This window comes from Pinus tabuliformis, chromosome 1_2 (genome assembly GCF_031772625.1).
Source record: "Pinus tabuliformis cultivar Carrire ecotype Pingquan chromosome 1_2, CPIR1, whole genome shotgun sequence".
In the NCBI taxonomy this organism is placed as follows: domain Eukaryota; kingdom Viridiplantae; phylum Streptophyta; class Pinopsida; order Pinales; family Pinaceae; genus Pinus; species Pinus tabuliformis.
The window spans coordinates 103,962,184-103,979,887 of record NC_142298.1 but is presented as its reverse complement, the minus strand read 5'-3'; positions in this window follow the sequence as shown (position 1 = coordinate 103,979,887).

Here is a 17,704-nt window from a genome sequence, read left to right as displayed (position 1 = left end):
GATGTAAGATACACTTGCTTGAAGATAACAAGTTTTAATATGTAGATTAGGCATAAAACCAAGAAATTTTGTACAAGGGTTTACTAGTTGGAGGATATGTGGAAAAAAAAATATTAGGTTTTTTTGATGGGGCAGAATGTGGTAGCTAAGTTTATGTTGTTTTGAAGCCTGGAGATTTTTATCTCTTGGAAGAATGGTGTTAGAACAAAAATAATAGAGTAGAGTTTTTAGTTTTTTTGGTGGTTTTATTTTGTGCAAGGTGACTTGGAATTGCTTCTATATTAGAGTAGAGTTTTTATTTTTTTTTGGCGGTTTTATTTGGTGCAAGGTGACTTGGAATTGCTTCTATGGACATTTTCAGAGATTTCAAAGTGATTATAGACTAGGTAATAAAGACATCAACATTTGGACTACCAATGCTCATAAACTAGATGCATTGGATAAGATCAATGTTAAAAAAATTCAATTTGACATTTTCTCATATCTATAGGGAACATAATTATATAGCAGATTCTATGTAGAAATATGCAACAAGTCACCCATGAAGATATATTTCTCTGCATTTTTCAATGGATCTCGTCTTGGTTTTGAGAGCATAAATATTGTTTAGCCACTTTGTGTTTTTTTCATGATTTAGCCACGACTATGTAGTTTTCTCTGCAATTTTTTTTTCAAGATTGTTTTTGTCTAGAAAGATTAGATAGAAAATAATAAAATCTGATTTGGGTGAGTGACTAGAAGTAGAATGATATATTTTATGTAAAAGTTAAATATACATGATCTTTTTCTGAAGATAGTTTTTGTCTAGAAAGATTAGGTAGAAAATATTAAATTCTGATTTGAGTGAGTGACTAGAAGTAGAATGACATATTTTATGTAAAAGCTAAAGATACATGATCAAGATATATAGTCTAGAGAGAAAAATGATGCCTACCTATTTAAAAAAAGAGTGAGAGTAGAGAAAATAAATAAAATATTAATTCGAAAATCTCATAGAATCCAGCTAGGAGATTTCTGTGATGGGTTTAAAGGATATTCAAATGTGGAACATGGAATCCATGTTCCAGTAATTTATTTGTGATGGTTCTATGTTGTAGAATCCATCTAAACCATAGTGTCCATTTAGGAATTTTAGAAGCTCTTGAAATATCAGTGTGGAATTTTAATGTTCTGATGAAGAATATCTACTTGAATTTTCTTAATATATGCTTGATCATATGTTTTTCAGTTTGCTTATTTACTTGGGACCTGCTTTTAATAGAATTTTGTGCATTTGATTTATCTTTTGACTCCTGGTTTTTAAAATTTTCAATGGCAGATTGGCTATGTATTTTTTTTTTTTAAATCAATAAACATCCCCTTTAAAATTCATTTAAAAAAATTCTCTTTATTTACTAGTTGTTCATACATTTAAATGGATTAAAAATTACTAAAATTTTAAAATTAATATTTTAAAGTTAATTAAATTGGTTTGAATCATAATATTGATTTGTGAACGATTTCCTATCAAAATGTACTAAAGTTGTTAAAATGCTAAATTTTTATAGTAAAAATAAATTTTAAATAACAAATAATCAAAATTTTACAAAAATAAAATAAAATTATTTACTCAAATTCCAACCAAAAAAATCCAATACATTTAATAAAAATTATTTTAAAATATAAAATTGAAAAAACTTATTATAATAAAATATTTTATAATATTAAATCTATTTTTATATAATTTTAAAATTACATTTCAATTAAAAAAAATTACATTCAAATTTTAAAATAACCGTTAAAAAAAATAAAATCAAATATAACCTCCTCACAACCATTACGACCAAAACATATATAGATATATCTCAATTCTATTTCCAGAATATATTAAAACACGAGTACTCAAACTTTAAAAATCATTTGCAAAATTACAAATGGTCCAACTTAGACATCTTATGGACCCATGAACCTGTAAAAGTTTAAGCAGACATCATTTTAAAAAAGCAAAACAATTTCGCATTTCACCAGAGTTTCTTTTAAAGATCTATAGCAGTTGTTTCTGGATCTCGGTATTTTCTCTCTCTTATGTTTGAAAAAATATGTAGAAAGCTCCAGTATGCTCAGCAGTTTTGCCAAAGCAATGATTAAATTTTTCCTCTGAAACCGAGACTATGCAGTGTAAACTTATCTAGCATAACCGAGACTATGCCATTGTAAACCTCTCTGGCAGAGCAGAAAATAAATGGTATTCACAATAAAATAACTAGTAGTACGTTGTACATGCCATTACCTGTAAATGTAAACCTGCAAACGCACAAGACAGAAGACATAATAAATGAAAATGTGTGATCTCTGTAGGAAGTAACTGTGCAAAGTTGCTGAGAAGAAACAAACTCAAAAAATTTAAACAAAGAAAAAGTTCGATGAAAATATATTGCAATGCGTATATAGATATATATTCTGACCTCAATAGTTAAACTTAAAAGAACCTCAGCGGATTCTGGGCATCTTGAGTACAGAGAAACTACCGTTCCCTCCATCGAGATAAATCTTCATCTCCAGGCATTCACGAAGGTTATCGAAACTAATGTATCGTTGTTTGGCTGCCGTGGGTGAGATGAAATATTTAGCAGCATGAGAGGAATTGTGTATCCACAGCTAGGGCTCATAACTACCATCACAGAAGAAGTTGCTCTCCGCATTGCTAGAATAGCCACTGTATATCTTGTTGCGCCTCAGCATCTTCGTGCAACTGTTGCAGAGAAGTCCCCAGTATCTCAAAAGCAGTGCTACCGCTGCACTGAGGATTTGAGACCTTGGCGTCGCCTTTGCCATGATCGCCACAGACACCACTACACCGCATTTCGTTGCACCCTCCAGAGAGCAAGACGGGCAGCCTTTTGCTGCACCCTCCAGGCGGTCACAGTTATAGAAATTAAAATTTTGAGAGCGGGTTTTTGCATTCAAACTCAAAATTCAAATTCAAACTAATATGCCAATTAAATGCTTACGTATGCATACGTTGTATATCCTGTATATTAAGTTGTATATCATGTATCGTATATGCCAGCGTTCTTATGGAATGGTGGTGGGGGTGGCGATCAAGGCGGAGGCGGGGGTGGAGGTTGCTCGAAATTCTTATAGCTGTTGCATCATAGGAATCTTACATTGTCCATGTATGTATCCGGGAGAACGACCAGGGCTGTCCCGTCAACCTCTTAGAGTGCATTAAATATTTGTCTTTTAGAGGGAATTCATTGTTCTATATTTATTTTATCTTTTGTAATATGTTTAATGTAATGGAGTCCAAGAGACACATGTTGAATGTGAAAAGACACATGTGGAATATAAAAAAGATCACATGTAGAATGTGAAAAGACACATGTGGAATATAAAAGATCACATGTAGAATGTGAAAGTTTTTATGGAACCCTATAGGTCATAAAAGTTGAAAAGTCATTAAGAAACTCAAAATTCATTGTCATTTGTTATAAATAGCTACTCATAACTCAAGTAAAGGGCTTGGAGGCTTAGAGTTTTTCCTTGGCTTCTCTTTTATTGCATAGAAGTAAAATCGTGCTCTGAAGAAACAAGTTGTGGCTTCATGTTCCACTACTGGATCTACTATTTCATATATGTATCATGGTACTTGAAACCTTTCATTAATAATCAGAAGCTCCCTGATCCAACACTTATTCATGCATGTATCATGAATATAGTAAGACTATTCTTGATATGTTTGCGGTATATGTTGGTGTAATAAATACTAATATTAATGAACTATTTAATTCATTATATATGAATACTGTTGAATGAGTGTTGTTATTATTTATGATTTTTTCTTTTATCTTGTGAACTAATTTGCTGGTTAATTAGCATGTCTTTCCATTTCGGTCACAAGTCTCTCTTAGGATAGTATTATTACTTCCCTAATGAGAATCTTGTCTCTCTTTACAACCATGGAGGTTTCTTGTGTATTATATATTTGGTGTCACACAAATCTTATGTAATTCCTTCCCCAAAGAGTTATTATCATCTCTTGTGTAGGTGTTGTAACCAAGGCATACCTCTAAACCATTCGCAATGGTGGTCAGACACTATAACCGGATGTGAATCCTACTCCAAATCATGTGAGACCTAGTTGGGACGTTATATTGAGGATATCCCCTATGTGTTGGGGGCATCTAGCATGGTTAACATATCAATAAGAGTTATGTCACTTAGTTGAGGAATCATAGTCATAGCTAGAAGATAGTGTACTCAGAAAATTATGTTACAAAAAGCCTTAACCCTAGAAAAAATCTTTATGATCAACACTGCTAAAATGACCCTTTCCATCTCTTATTAATAGTACATGACTATTATTAGTTACTTCCTTGCCTCTTATTCTTTCCTTATCCTTATACAAGTTTTTTATGGATACATATATATCTATATATTTATCTAGTTATTATAATGGGATCCTATAATGTGTCATGTACTCCATTCACATGGTATGGATACATAATTTCCACCCAAAAAAGATTAAATAGATCAATAGAAAAATCTCCACAAGCAATACTTTTAAAGAATCCGAAGTGTATTCATCCACGAAATCGAGGATGGGAGATCCGTTTTTTATAGGGAGATTTAATAGTCATAGGTAAACGATTCATGTGATATAATGATTATGCATCATTCGCATACCTGTAGCAGAAATAGATCATATATCATGTCCATATCTCCAAAAATAGAAGAGAATGGAGTTTTAAATATAAGAATAAAAAGTTTGAGCATCGATATTCGCCATGAAAAAAACCAGGCTATAAAAAAAAACTATACGACCCAAATTTAGCATAATCACTCTGCTATAGCTAGCCCTTTGGGATACATATTTCCCGATTGATCTTTTCGGTGCATTTACCTTTATTGCCTCTGCGAACATAGTAGCGCAATAATCCCATTGCGTTACATAGGGGAGATATTGTTCGGTTCTAAACAATTTGCTTCCTACCCCCCTATGTAAATAATCTGATAGAGGTTCACAGCCAATAAAATCTTTACCATCTAGCAATAAGTCGAAGAACAACGTGTATCAATGGATAATGAAGACCCATACTTACCATCAGGGGGTCTTTCAGCAAGCATGATCATGTGTAAGCCCTCTTCGATTCGTTTTCTAAATGAGAAAAATAAAAAGAAAAAAGAACGACTGGATCCTGGATCTCTAAAAATTGGATTGGAATTGAAAACTTCGAAATTAATGGGTTTTTAGCCCACAGATACCCAATTGACCAATTAAATCATCGTAACGAAGTTTATCCCTCTTGGATAGATAGACCAGAAGTTGCTTACGTTTGCTCAAAATTTTCCACAAACCCCTTTGGTATGAATAGTCTCTTCCGTGCAATTGCAGATGGTGGGTAAGTCTTAGGACCCGATTGGTTAAATAAAATACCTGAGATTCAACAGATCCTCTCTATTTATCGGGAATCAGAGATTAACTAATGGACAAATTATTGATCATAAAAAAACACAAATTTTTCCAGGGCTTAATTTTTTTTCGAGTCAGAGTTTGAATGAGTTTCTCTATTGATTGATCATTAATGTATACGTTACTTGTTATCTGCGATACTTTTTTTTATTGCTTCTTAAAATAGTCTTTACTTTTCCCATACCACGAACCGATGTTCGTTCTATTTTCTCTATTACAAATAGAGGTAGATTGATGCTGGAATTAGGAAATAGTCCTATTGGGATTCAATAGATTGGAAAAACAATGGATGAGAAAAAAACAGATAGTAGGGCGAAGATACAGAAAGAGAGGGATTCGAACCCTCGGTAAGCAGAAGCCTACATAGCAGTTCCAATGCTACACCTTGAACAGCTCGGCCATCTTTCCTATGGGATCTCTTGGTTCTAATTAATAAAATGAGTCAATAGCAACTTCCTTACGAAACGAATTCTTTTTGTTTGGGTACGAACAGTTCAATCTTTTGGAAATAAATAGATAATAAATAAGGTAATGATTCAATCCCCCCCGGAAAGACGAAAGGACATTTTTTACAACTTCCTCTTATTTTAGGAAATCCTCAATCATCCCGGTTAATCTGACGTATTCGGATCGCCTAATCAAGAATTTAAGACAGATTAATTGATCCATTCCATATTATGATAATATATAGATCTGTAGTGATCATCTTATCAATTGTATAAGAACTAATTCTTTGGCAATGATCCTGTGTCATGATGACTATATTTTCCCGATATTCTTTTATCTATATGGATAAAGCACACAATTGCTGGGTAGGCATTTCATCCTCATTATGCAATGCTCGATCGTTTAACTCTTTCTTTGTTCGGATCATAATCGAACTGGACTTCCCGAGTTTACCCAATCTATTATTCTTTCAATACGAACCTTTTTCCATTATTATTCATGTTACTAATGAACAATTATTCAATTTATTCCCTATCTATTCTAATTTTAAAGAATAGATTGGAATAGATTGGAATAGATAGAATGAGAACATATTTACAATTGTAAGGAAATCCATTTTATGGTATTGTGCACCAGAAAAAAAATTCGTTCATGGAATCATTTGCGTAAGGGAATGAAGGAAATTATCAAATCTGTAATTGACTATGCCTAGATCTCAGAGAAATGACAATTTTATTGATAAGACCTTCACAATTGTAGCAGATATATTATTGCGAATAATCCCGATGGCTCCGGGGGAGAAAGAAGCATGTACCTATTACAGAGATGGTGTGATTTGATATTTTTTCCGTTCTTCTTTTTTGGGGAAAGAAAAGGTAAGGTATTCGGGAATAAAAATTGGGTAAAATAAAACTTACGCTCAGTGAAGGTGAGTTCTGGAGATAGAACAATTCCTTCTATCGTGTATCCCCGGTCAATGCACCTTTAGATGCTTTCATCTCCTGAGGATTTTAGTACCGAGTGAATCTGGTCAAATTATAGCAGTTGATGAGGAATCTTTAGTCATTAGATCAGCTAAACCTTATTTGGCTACTCGAAAAGCGACTGTCCATAGTCATTATGGAGAAATTCTTGACAAAGGAGATACACTGATAACATTGATATATGAAAGGTTCAAATCCAGTGATATAATTCAAGGTCTTCCTAAAGTTGAACAATTGTTAGAAGCCCGTTTGAATAATTCAATATCGATGAATCTGAAAGAAAGTTTTGAAAATTGGACCGGAGATATGACAAGATTTCTTGGAAGTCTTTGGGGGTTATTCATAAGCGCTAGGATAACTATGGAACAAAGTCAGATTCATTTGGTCAATCAGATTCAAAAATTTTACCGATCCCAAGGGGTACGAATTGGTGATAAGCATATAGAGGTTATTGTACGCCAAATGACATCGAAAGTCTTAATTTCAGAAGATGGAACGGCTAATGTTTTTTCACCGAGGGAACTCATTGTATTATCACGAGCACGGAGAATGGATCGTGCTCTGGAAGAGGCAATCTACTATCAAACCATGTTATTAGGAATAACAAGGGCATCTCTGAATACCCAAGTTTTTTATCCGAAGCGAGTTTCCAAGAAACTGCTCGGGTCTTAGCTAAAGCTGCTCTACAAGGTCGCATCGATTGGTTGAAAGGCTTGAAGGAAAATGTTATTCTCTGGGGGATGATACCTGCCGGTACTAGGCAACATATTCACCGTTCAGGGAAACGAAATGGAATAGATCCAAGAATAGGGAATAGGAATCTATTTAGCAACAAAGTGAAGGAAATTTTATTTCATCATGACAAAGTAGATTTTTTTTCCTTTCAAGACAATTCTCACAGATATCACAATATATTAAAACAACAATTAAAATAGTCTTGAGAAATAGTCTTGAGAAATAGATTTCTTGTTATGTTCATGAATATATCTTCTATAATAGGAAGAATATCAAATATTCTATGAGTGAGAACGTTTCTATCACGTACTAGACAAACAGGCAATCTTTGAGATGTAATTGATTCCGTTGGAATAATTAGATATTACGATACATTTTATTTCGCTATTTTGGGGAGGAAAGCGAACGAGAATGAGCAAAAGATATTGGAACATTGATTTGGAAGAGATGATGGAAGCAAGAGTTCATTTAGGGCATAAAACTAGGAAATGGAACCCTAAGATGGCACCTTACATTTTTACAAAGCGTAAAGATACTCATATTATAAATCTGGCTAAAACTGCTCGTTCTTTATCAGAAGCTTGTGATTTGCTGTTTGATATAGCAGGTAGAGGAAAACAATTCTTGATAGTCGGTACGAAATATCAAGCAACTGATTTAGTAGCATCAGCTGCTACAGAAGATCGATGTCATTATGTAAATAGAAAATGGCTTGGTGGTATGTTAACTAATTGGTCTACTACAGAGACGAGACTTCAGAAGTTCAAGGATTTAAAAAAAGAACAAGATACGAGACGATTCAATCAACTTCCAAAAAAAGAAGCAGCTATGCTCAAGAGACAATTAGACCAATTGCAGAAATATCTAGGTGGGATTAGATATATGACAAGCTTACCCGATATTGCTATAATTACCAATCAACGAGAAGAATCCATTGCTCTTGGGGAATAGAATCAATAGGTTATAAAGATATTTCAAGAATCAATAGAGGTAAAATTACCAACTACTATTCAATCAACGAAAAAATACAAGATTTTGAAATTCGTCCTGATCGAAACATGTTCTCAATGTCCCAAGCATATATATTTCACAAGATATGGCAGATAAGGGCATTAGATATACAAAGAATATTGGATCACGAAAAACCACAAGATCTGAAAGAGAATGACTGGAAACAATGGTTGAGATGTTTTGACCGGTACAATTTATCCCCACAGATATGGTCTAGGATAAACCCAAATAAATGTAGAAATATAGTAAATAAGCAATGTACGTGTTATGAAGAACGATTCGTTCCTTATGAACAACAAGAAGATTCTATATTTGCGACTGTGATGGAACCTTTTTTGGGAATGATTTCTCAATGATTCATTCCACTATTGATTAATAATTTTCATCATTGTATTTATACTTATACGACTTCTCTTCATACAAAATAAGATAGGAAAAGTAACAATTCTCACCTTTATATGGAAGGAAAACTCTATGTCTATAAAGGAGTGGTTCGAAGACAAGCATAAAATAACTGCATTACTAAAAAATTCGGTCGAAAGGGATAGTAAGGATGCCAATGAGACAGAGAAAAACAAGAATAAAAGTATTGATTACACTAAAATTAAGAAGTTATGGGCTCAATGCGATAATTGCGAGAACTTGCTATATCTCAGATTCTTGAGAGAGAATCAAAGTGTTTGTAAAGAAAAATCAACTACTTCTTTTGCAATCCAAAATCATGATTAGAAACTTTATTCAAGTAATATTAGTCTCCTTCTATGAAGCAAGACACATCACAACCAATCTCCTCATTCCCATATAAGTATTCCTAGACTAGCTTTTTAGTAAATTTTCTTGGAGATAACTATGAAACCCCCAACAATCATGAACTCCACATATATTTAATTTTTTTCTTGTGTCATTTTTTCCGAAAAAGTGTTATAGTATTTTTCTTTCCAAATGATGATTATAAATATTTTAAGGGATATTTATCAAAACTAAACTACTTAAAGATATTAAATGTGTATAGGGGTGGTATATAATATTCAAAAATTTAATTCTTCCAACATTCACTTCTATATCCAATGTGATTCTCAATACTTTTCTTAGTTAGGGAATATTGAAATTACTTGCATTTATAGCTAAAATATAGGATTTCTTTGAACAAGGTTTTGTACTAATCAGTAAAACTGTCTCTTGATTTTTTCTTACTAGATATTAAATACTTTAAAGCTTATGTACACTTTGATTTGCATTTGGCTTGAAAATTAATAGAGAACTGAATTTTTCTTCAACAAAACTTCAATGGATCAGGGGAAATGAAATTTTAAATATGCATGTGGTAAGAGTTATGTGAATATGCATGCCAATACAAAAGTTGTTTGGATTTCCATTTTTCATGTTCCACCCATATCAAGGATATAGGTAGAAATAATCTATAACTTTCGAGATGGAAAAATCGAAAACACTAATCATCAGATTGGGATTTGCTGAACCATTTTAAAAGATGATCTAGGAAGATGATAATTTCTCTATTATTTTTGGGTCCCAAACACTTAGGGCTATTTTGATGCGCTAAATGATGTGTATTAGAAATTTATGGGCTAGGATTGTTTATGGCATTCCTAGACCTAGTCAAAATATGAATTCCTCATACAATTATTCCCAATGAGTTAAAAAAAATGTACGAAAAAGTTGCACCCTAGGAAATTTATGTACTAACTAATAACCTCAAGGCTCACAAACCTTTTAGCGTTTAATCTTATAGGGTTATATTTTTAGACCTACATGATTCCTTATTTATGTTGAAATTTCATTCTCTCATCATATTTTAATAGCTTTTTCAAATGTTCATAGCCACCATCTCTCTCTATTTAGAGATAGATACAACCATTCTAGCCATTTGTGTTCTACAATATTCGTTAGTTAATTTATTGATGGAAGTTTAGGCTTCACCATATTGTTTAAATATATGCTATATTTCTCTATGGATCTTCAATTTATTTTCCTACACTTCGTTTTATTCCTTGGACAACTCGAATCCATGGTATCAGAGAACTCTACTCCTTGTTGTTCCTTGATGTATGTCCCCGATGAGGTTAAGGTATAGAGAGTTGGGTCTCATTCTACTTTCACATAGGAATGATCACTCTTGCAAACCCAAGTGGCCTCCCATGGTGGGATAAAAGAAAGATGAAAGATCAAGAGATCTTATCAATTTGTTACTTGAGAAATAAATCATGTGATAAAGAAATCAGAAGATCGACAATTTCGCCCAAATCCTTTGAAAACTACCAACAACAACCAAGGCATCTTAAAAGAGCAAGCATTTTAGAGTTGAAACTCATTTCCAAGTACACTATAATTCTATTTACTCTTATTTTAAGGCCTAATAGATTCATATTCTTTGTAGAAATGGTTAGAATATTAGAGGGATATTACTCTTCCAAATTTTTTCCAATAATGACAATACTATCTTCCCACTAATGAAAGTCATTCCCCATGTAAAATATTGGTGGAAAGGTTACTGGGAGAAACACAATGAAGATTATTTTATAATTTTCAATGAAAAACCAACATAGTTCCCTTTTGTTGACATATTTATGGAGTAATTCCACCTTGAAGGGAACTAGGATGATGAGTAGATGAGATGGACAACTTTGTGATAGGAGAGAAACTAGCAGGTGCTAGAGTACACCAAAAAATTCGATACCATGCATTCAAATATGGTTAGAAGAGATTCTAAGTAGCACCTATTGTCTAAGTATCATAGTGGCCTACATAGGTATATTTTAACATAAATGGATTTCCTAAACTTTCTCACCACCAGGATACACTTATTGATATGATGTCAAAATTGAGTAGAAATTGAAGTAGATGAATATGTGGGAGTTTGGGTCTACAAATACATCACAACAAAAACCTAGAAGAGGTGGTCCTAAATAAAGGAATAATTAACAAGGAAAAGAGATCCAACCTCAAGATAACCAACCGAAGTCGAAGGAAAAGAATGGTAATAGGATGTCAAAAAAGGACATTGGAAAGTGGTGTGAGTTTCAAAAAATCCCTTGGAACCAAACTGATGAATGTTGCACAAAACAATCATTATTGAAAGAGCTTGAAGAAAACTAAATAGAATCTTTATATGATTCTTATTTAGAATAGGATATTAAGGTAAAACATATCATCAATGCAAAACTTAGCGCTATCATCGTGATGACAAAGATTGAACCATTGTGGATGAATATGTGGCGCATATGGAGCCAACCAATATCCAAGTCATTTAGGATTTTCCATCCGGAATGAATCTAACATATCTCCATAGCTTCTTCTATTCAAGTATTGTTTTTGGGTTATCTTATATCACTTAGCCCTCAATTCAAGAGACCAATTATGGAGCAAAGAAAAGTTTTCTTGGTCTGAGTCACTACATAAAGCATTTGAGGATTTGTAAGACTACCTTTACTCTTACACCAATAATCACCCTTATTGACCAGAAACATCCATTTGAGATCGTGATATATGCCTTTGAATATACTATTGGTTTGAGATCGTGATAGATGCCTTTGACTATAATATTGGTGTAGTCCTTGATCAACAAGGACATCTAGTTCTATATCATAGTGAAACAATCTTTGATATCATCTAAAGATACCCTACCTATGACAAGGAGATGTGCTCCATCATCTAGAGATACTAAAAATGGGAGCATTATATTCTAGGAAAGGAGATGATAATCCACATTTATCACAAGCCTATGCAATTTATGAAAACACAAGGAAAGTTACAAAATTACCTCTATAAAAGAATGGTCCACATACCTACAACAATTCCATTTTAGCATCAAATACAAGAAGTGTAGTACGAATTGTGCATGGGGTGTTCATTGGGCGAGAAATACCATACCACATGATTTCATATTGGGGGATCTATATTGAGTAAAAAATGGCATAATATATTGATCATATAATAGGGGGTAAAGGGCATTTATATTGGTAGGTAAAAAAAATGGAACTCAAATTTAATGAAAAAAAGGATACCTATAATATCTAGTGGAAGTAGGGTTTTCTTAAATTGGGAAGGTGTTTTGGGTTCATATTGGTATGTGGTTAAATAATGCGATTTTTAGAGGTATTTTCCAATATGTGGTCAAATTAAGGGTATTGCTTAATACGCCACAAATGCACATCATATGTCAAAGGATCATTGAGTGAAGCCCCCATGTAATTGTGTCATAGATTTCCTTACTCAACCTATATTTATGAAGCTAACCATAGTCCTTAACTCTTGTTGGCATGAGACTTTGGGTGGCAACAATCATACAATAGTAGCTATAACTTCACTTCCACATACCAAATGTTGGTCATAGATAAACAAGTTACAAACATCGTGCTCCATAATCTACTCTTCTACTATTTGCACTATAGTTTTCTTCCATCAAATGAGCATGCCAAGATGATATAAGAGGCACATTAGAGCTAGGTGGTAGCACACTTTGTTGTGAAGAAGATAGTAGCAGTACTTTAGAAGTATTTCTATTCACCAAAGCTTCAACATAATGTCTAGTGGTATATAAAAGCATGCATTGTTTGTTCCATTAATAAACTAAGCATCAAGAAGTAGGGGTTATATACTCCTTTACCTACCCTAGATAACTCTTAGGTGTTAAGCCTCCATGTATTACATGTCATATTTTATGTCCACCAATCATGGTAATGACTGTGTGTTTGTGTTTGTCAACTAGTTCTCTAAGATGGTCATTTTTGGTGCCCTGTAAGAAGACTATCACAACCAAATCCACCACTAAAATCTTATTTGATTTTGTTTGGTTTCATTTTGGGTCACCTCAAGAAATTATTTTAGAGAGTGATAGTAGGTTCCTCTACACTTTTTGGTCCATCCTATGGTCTCTCATGGATATCAAGTTGACCAAATCAACTACCTTTCATTCCTAATAATATGGACAAACATAAGTGGTCAATAGGATTATTATGCATATCTTGCACTTTTACAACTCCAAGAATCCATGTAAATGTGATGAATCTTTCCATGTGTTTAGCATATCTATAACAGATCCCTCCAAAACTTTGTTTGTAATAATCATTTTCATGTGTACTTGGGGTTCCAACCATTTGCACCAATTGATGTAGCTATGCCCATTGCATTTTCACTAACAAATTACTCCCATGATCAAGTTAAATACGATATGGTAGCAATTTTTTTTTTTTAAATCCAACACCTTCAATGACAGGGACATGATATCCTGCAAAAATAAAATGCTAAGTACAAGCAATAGCATGACCAACATGATGTTCCACATAGTTTCATTTTGGTGATAAGGTGTGGAAAAATTTATAGAATGAGTGCCTCATAGGCCTCCATAGGAAGATTTTGCCGCTCTTATATGGGCCTTGTACAACCATAAAGGATATGGGTAAAATTTATTTTGGATTAATTATTCCCCTTTTCCTTGGCTTTCACAAAGTATTTAATATAGAGTTACTTTGACCATATTTTCCACTTATGTTGGACACCTCAGGGGAAAATAAGAAATTGCCCCCCATAAAATTCAATCTATAATACATTTAACATGCTATATTGGATTATATCATACACACCAAGATAAACGATAATTTCTAGTAACACTTACAATTATATCATGTTGTTAAATAAATGAAACTTTGTCACCAAGGCAAGTGGCTCACCAGGAGCCAAATTTAGTATTATTTTCCCTATTGATGGGGAAATGGATACAATGGAGATCACTGCTTCCTAAGGGGGTAGGTTCGATCTAGGAGGATATCAATGTCTACCCATCTCTTCAACTCTCTCAATAGTTCTCTATCTTCATGGAAATTTCTCTATTATTTTTGGGTCACAAACTCTGAGGGACATTTTGAGGCCCTAAACATTTATTTTTAAAATTTAGTGGGCCGATGATTTCCATGGAATTCCCTGGACCTAGCTGAAATATATATTCCTCACAGACTTCTGTCCAAAGGTTATCATGCACCTAATACACATGATCGTATGCAAACCTTACACCCTTGGGATGTTGATGTACCAACTAACCACCTCAGGGCCCACAAACCTTTTGGCATTTCATCTTTTAGGTTTAAGTTTTTGGACCTGTATGGTTCCTTCTTTATGTTAAAAGTAAATTCTTTTGGCCTCTTATAATAGCTTTTGTGAATGCACATAGCTACCATCTCTCTCTATCCACTGATAGGTACCACCATTCTAGCCAATTCCATCTGTACTTCCTAACTTCCATGGTATGAGATCAGAAGACCTAGAAACCTTTCTTTTGGAATTTGAAATACTTTTTAGTTGTTATAATTACTTTTAGACGCTAAAAAAATGAAATTGTTTCTAGATGCGTTGAAAGATGGAGCACTTAAATGGTTTATGGGACTCTATACTAACTCTATAAGCTCATGGGATGACATGAGAACATTTTTTTAGAAAGGTATATATACTAGTGTACACAACATGATCTTAAAGAGGAAATATTTAAAATGATTCAAAAGGAACATGAGAATCCTAAGGAATTTATATAAATATTTGTGTATAATGTTAAAAAGGTTGGATATGATATACTAAAAGCACTTTTACTTAGAGAAATAAGAGATGAGAAGATTGATCTTATTAATCTAATGGATAAAGGGGATGTATCCCAATTATCATTTGAATAAATCGATGAATTGTGTAAGCACATATCAAGAGGAAGGGAAAAGTCTAGTAGAAGTCCACATGATCCAACCTTGTCAAGAGTATGTAAATCAACATTGGGATCAATAAGTCAAATTGAACTTGGCAATTTGCTAGATAATTTTAAAATAGAAATTCTTGTTAATCTTAGTTAAAAAATAAATATTGTAAGAATGAAGAATAAGCAAAAATATAAGAATTCTTCTTTGTCTATATTCTACCATAGGTGTAGAAAGAAACATGCTTTGAGAGAATCTCCTCTTGATAATATTGAAATTGGTATCATTTGTCCATAATACATGCTATTAAGGATTTTCCATAATTAGCAAGGTGGGAAGCAGTTTACCAAGAAGATAATGAATCAAATCAAGCACCATATCAACTCAATTATGTAGCTCCATGAAGACATTTCTAGTTTTTTGAACCATGCATGATGAAAAATCCCAATTCACAATTTCAAGCTTATGAACAACAGTATCAAAATAATTGTAACACATGTTTTCCTTGGAAACCTTGGCTATCCCAACCTTAAAACGAATATTGGAAACAAGGTTTGCAAGGACCTTATGGAAGAAATCTACAATATCCTCAATATTTCCCTCAATATCCTTAGTATCCTTAATACCAATCTCAATACTATCCCCTTCCACCACAACATCCACAACCTCAATTTCACCCCATAGTTGACATCTAGTCATCCTCTCCAATTACCACCTGGACAAAGAGTACCAGGGCCTACTCCCACTGAACTACCTACACAACCATTTCTGAACCCCAACAATAAAATACCTTAGCCCACCGATCTAAATGATATTCATCTTGGATCAAGAAGAGTGTTGCAAAAAAAACATATTCTCTTACTTTCATTCAAGAACAATGTCTAGAAGAACAATATCTAGAGGAGACTATAGAATCATGGACCAAATTTGATGGAGTGTAGCCATTGGAACTTGACATCAAGGAATTTCCACTATGCCTATCATCAATTCCTTTATGGTTCGAAGAGATTGACCATCCCATAGTAGAAGATATGAATAACATGGAAAAAGAAGACATACAAATGATCAAGATGAGAAAGACAACCAACGGCATCAGAGATATATTAAACTTTAGATCTAGACAATCATTAAGCTATATGACCACTCACTTCTTCAACGTTTATTGACATCATCTTAATCAAAGAAATTGGTCTTTCATATTCTAGTATATATCAAAGTATATATTTCAAGCCTACATATGAGTTTATTTGTCATCCTATTATGAAAATGCATTCCTATCCTTGAAAGAGATTTTCTTTTTCAAGTAGAGTAGGATAGAATAATGAAGAAAAAAAAGGTCCTATTCTGAAAACCAATTTACTAGTGCAATTGGACACAATCATTTCTTGAAAACAAGGCAACTAACAAGAAAATTTCACAATAAGTTCTATAATTTGATGTTGGTTTCAATATTTTATTATGGTTCTTCAAATCATATTTAGCTCTATGCTTGAGTTAGTTGATGTTGGATTCCTTAAGGCCCATCTTCCAATGGATCTTGTCCCATTGACTTTAACACATTATTTACGAAAAATGTTAGAGAATATTTTTAGGGCCTTGGAGCTTTCATACTTTAATCGCAAGCCTCCTCATTGACAAGAATGAGAATAAAATAATGTCTCTTGAATTTCATATCTTGTAGGTGAGTCGACTTCAATACATTCATTCCTACTTGTCAAGATGCACTTAGGTACCTTGATACTCATTTACATTATCGGTGAGTTAGATTGCATTGATTAACAATTGCCATTAATGATTGGTAATCCAATGAACCCTTTCCATGCTTTAATTTAGCACATTCATTCTGATGGTAAGAATTGTACCATGAATTTTGGTTTTGACGAAGGCTATATGCATTCAAAGGATTCATTTTCTTATTCTAAAGGTATCTTGTAGTAGCATATTCATCATCTATTCCTATACATATTTTTATTCAATAGTAGCATGATGGAAGTTACTACAACTCTTCTTCATTCATTTCCTTTTGTAACAAATCAATAAAAATAGATTATTTTTTAGTCAACATACATCATGTTTCATGGTTTCTACTTTAGAACTCAACACACATTATAAAACTTCATGGATTAGCAGATCAATCTCATAAAAGACAACTATTAGAATAAAAATTGAATAGTGTGGAAATTGATAATTTCCATATATACTATTATAACAACCTGAGCGAGGGCAGTTTTTGAAAAAATATTGCAAGCAGATGGTTTGAGACATGGGTTTTTCTCAGAATATGGTAAATTTAGTAAGTAATGAGAAAATTTTAAAAAAATATATAATCATAAAAAATATTTGCGAAGGTTTTTAATGTCAAATTTTATTTGTTACCATCATGC